The following is a 3,799-nucleotide window of genomic DNA, read 5'->3' on the forward strand; positions in this document are numbered from 1 at the left end:
GAGAGGTGCTTTCGTGAAGTGACATCTCTACTCTGGAGAAGGGCGGGGAGCTACCTCTATTGGGACAATGCTGGCCTCAGATGACTATTGCTCATCACAACCTTGTCATACTAGGTGGATCCTTAGGAGGCTGGGTCAGAAAATGTGAGGAAGCAAAGGACGTTAAATAGTATCAATTAACGGAGGTGATGTATTTGCTCATTCACAGTGATGTATTGAGTATTCTGCTAGACAATATAATGGGAAGCCTAATAAAATAAATTCTTCAATAACAAAATAATAATACTAGCTAACCAACTAGTTGCTGTGGAATCGACTTCAATTCATGGCAACCCTATATGTGTCAAGTAGATCTGTGTTCTGTAGGGCTTTCTTTTTTCTTTCTTTTAATCTTATTAATACAGCATTTATTTACCTTCCCTCTGTCAAACCCTGAGCTAATGACTGCCCCCAGGCTGCCTGGGGAGATACAGGGAAAGGAATATGTAGGACAGACGAGACATGCATAAAAAGAACTTGGGAAGTGGAGACAACTCCTTCACATGGTGAAGAGGATGAGAAAAGCCACCATAAGACAAAAGAGCCCCGTGGCCTCCAAGATGGCAAAGCCCAGAATGGCGTAGGAGAAGAGCTGCTGCTTCAGAGAGGGTTCCTGGCATAACCAATGATAAGGCTCCCAAACACAGTCCCAATTCCAGCTCCAGAGCCAGCCCCTCCAAGTGGCAGTCCCAGCCCTGATGAACTTGGCTGCTGTGTCCATCGATGGCCCTCGAGATGGTACTGGTTTGGAAGCTTCAATTAGAAGTAAGTGAGGTCAGGGAATGTTGGGCTGTTTAGCTGCTGGAACGCTCATCTGTCAGTGTCTGGGTTTGTTTCAGCACAACTGCAGACAATGGTCAGCTCAGAAGCTGAGAGCTGCTCCTAACCAGGGAAGGGGCACAGACAAATTTGGTGCAGGCGTACATTTTCAGGGGATGAGGGCTGTGGCAGGAAAGCTGCTCTAAGTGCAGAGAAGACAGAGAGGGCTTCTTTTTTGTTTTTAAATATGTTGTTGTTGAGGATATACACAGCAAAGCACAGAGCAATTCAACAGTTTCTACATGTATCATTTAGTGACGTGAATTACATTCTTCCAGCTATGTAATGATTCTTCCCTCCTTTTTTTTTTTTTCTTCATTCACTAAGGTTCCTATCTAATCTTTTGAATTACTGTTGTCAATTTGATCCCATATAGAAGTTCTTAGAGATCCTGGTGTGGCAATGGGCTGCTTAACCACAGAGTCAGCGGTTCAAACCTACCAGCTGCACCTTGGAAACCCTATGAGTCAGAACCAGGTGGATAACACTTAGGAACAACAGCATAAATAGTTCTTGAAGGAGCATAATGACCAAGGAAGAGATTTTTTTTAAAAAACTAGTTAAGTTAAACTACTGTTTGATTTTAAGAAGACTTCGGGGATATTTTTCATTTAAGTTTTTTTTTTTTTTTAAATTAAATGTTTTTATTTTGCATTGAGTGAAAGTTTACAGGGCACATCATCAGCTTCACATTCAACCATTCATATAGCTTGTTTCATTACATTGATTATTATCCCCGCCATATATCATCAGTTTACAGTGTTTCTCTCTATCCTCTTTAGCTTTTTTTTTGGATGGGGGGGGACTTGGCTTTTTGGAATTTACAGTCTCGGCTTTTAGGGAAGGTTTTTACATTTGTCTGTGGATATCCAGGGCTCATGTATGAGATTACTAACAAGCATTACTGAATAATCAGATGAGGGACAGTTTGCTATGTCTACTAGGTGGCTAGAGTCTGATCCTCAGAGCCTATGGTTTAGACGGTCAACAATGCTTGGGCCCACAGGGGCTTGGCCTCCTGACCGGGTCTGTACTGTCTGCATCTGAGTCCTCCTTATTTATTGATTGTTTAAGGGATGCTGCCTGTCTTAGGTGGTCAGTGCGAATTCCTCAGTCTTACCAGTAATTGAGACTCATTGCAGCATGGCAATGTCTCTGTCTTAAGTAGCCGAGGTTCCACGTGATCCTTACCCGTCTCTGGCCACACGTCCAGCATAAACAGCCGCCATCCGAGGAAGGCAGGGAGGGAGGAGATCAGCTGGGGACCCCATGCACCCGACGTTGCCGGCCCACCACCTGCTCTAAGGTGACCAAGCAGGATCACTATGCTGAGGTTCAATCAAGTTCTTAGGGGATCTTACTCTCTAGCATGGGTAGCAAATGAGTAGCCACTCAGTGTTCACTTTGAGAATTACTTATATCATAAAATTGAGCGTGTAGCTGATGAATATCCCCAGACAAGTGTATATTGTTCCACAACCTCCTAAAATGCTGTTGGATTAAATTCCAATTAATTTCTGGGTTACTGAAAGATAACGCAAATCTACTTATACATTGAGTAACCTTAGCTGGGAGTGTAGTCTGGATTTATTGGGTCTTATTTCCCTTAAGCGGTCTTCCTTTCTCTAAAGCATTTAGCCTGTTTTGTGAGCCTTTGTCTATTTACTCTCGGATCTTCATTTAAGTTTTAAAGACGATCTCAGGGCAATAGTTTCAGGTCTGTAGTTTATGAAAATTTGAAATCCTGTTCTGCATTTTGCTCCATTTGATCAGGTTTCTTCTAGAGAATCTTTGATCAAAATGCACCAACCAGTTCTTTTGATCTCATGTCAAAAGAGACAATTGTTCTTAGAGGAAATTAACCACACATTCCATTTTCCCTTCCTATTTCTGATTTTCCTTTTTCCTGTGATTCTCATTCTGTTCCTGACCCTCCTTCTTCCTATGTTGCTTCAGGTGAGTAGAGACCAATTATGCCTTAAATGTGGTTGTTGTTGTTAAGTACCATTGAGTCGGTTCTGACTCATAGCAATCCTATATAGGGCTGCCAAGGAGCAGCTGGTCAATTTGAATCACGGACCTTGCAGTTTAAACTGACCTTGAGGTTGAGCACTTATCCTATAGTGCCACATCAGAATTCTGTGCTTTGGATAGTGGCTTGCAAATTTTTACAACTCTAGGTGCTACTCAGGACTCCTTGTGTGGTGCTGTAGGATCAGCACTGGACTGTGGACCACAAGATTGGCAGTTCAAAACCACCAACTGCTCCTTGGAAACCCTATACAGGGTCGTTATGAGTGGGAACCAACTCGACAGCACTTAACAATAACAATACTTGAAGGAGTCCTGGTATGGCGCTGTGGGTTAATGAGCCAGACTGCAAAGCCATTTGAACTGCAAGGTTGGCAGTTCAAGCTCACCAGCTGTTCCTAGGAAACCCTATACAGAGTCACTATGGGTCAAAACTGACTTAACAGCACTTCACAACAACAACAACCTAATGAACTAGGGGGTAGAACAGCAGCATTAAACATGTTATTAAGTTAATTAACTGGAGTGTCCCATGAAACCTTGACTCTAAACCTTCAAAGCAAGGAACCAAATCCTATGATGTTTTTGGTTGTATATAAACAACCTCTGCAGATACCCTTTTACTTATTGTTGTCTTTGTTGCAATTATACCTATTATATAACTTTTGCTAATTCATCTTTTTACAGGTGTACAACTTATTGGTAGCAATTACAATAGGCTACCCAAACCTACTCTTAATTAAAGAGATATTTCCAACACCATTAAACCTCTCTTCCTCCTTCATTTAATGACATATTGCATTGGACAAATCTGCTGCACAAGAGTTCTTTAAAGTGTTTGATAGCAAAGATATCAGTTTGAGTAGTAAAGTGTGTCTGACCCAAGCAGTGGCATTTTCAATAACCTCAT

At 41.9% G+C, this 3,799-nt stretch overlaps 1 pseudogene; it reads right to left on the minus strand.

Annotated features, from left to right (window-relative positions):
* Nucleotides 1-538: 538 nt before the first annotated feature.
* LOC102830513 overlaps nucleotides 539-3,799 on the minus strand; it is a 4,631-nt pseudogene continuing 1,370 nt past the window's right edge.

The sequence above is a fragment of the Chrysochloris asiatica genome, unplaced genomic scaffold (genome assembly GCF_000296735.1).
Source record: "Chrysochloris asiatica unplaced genomic scaffold, ChrAsi1.0 scaffold00008, whole genome shotgun sequence".
NCBI lineage: Eukaryota > Metazoa > Chordata > Mammalia > Afrosoricida > Chrysochloridae > Chrysochloris > Chrysochloris asiatica.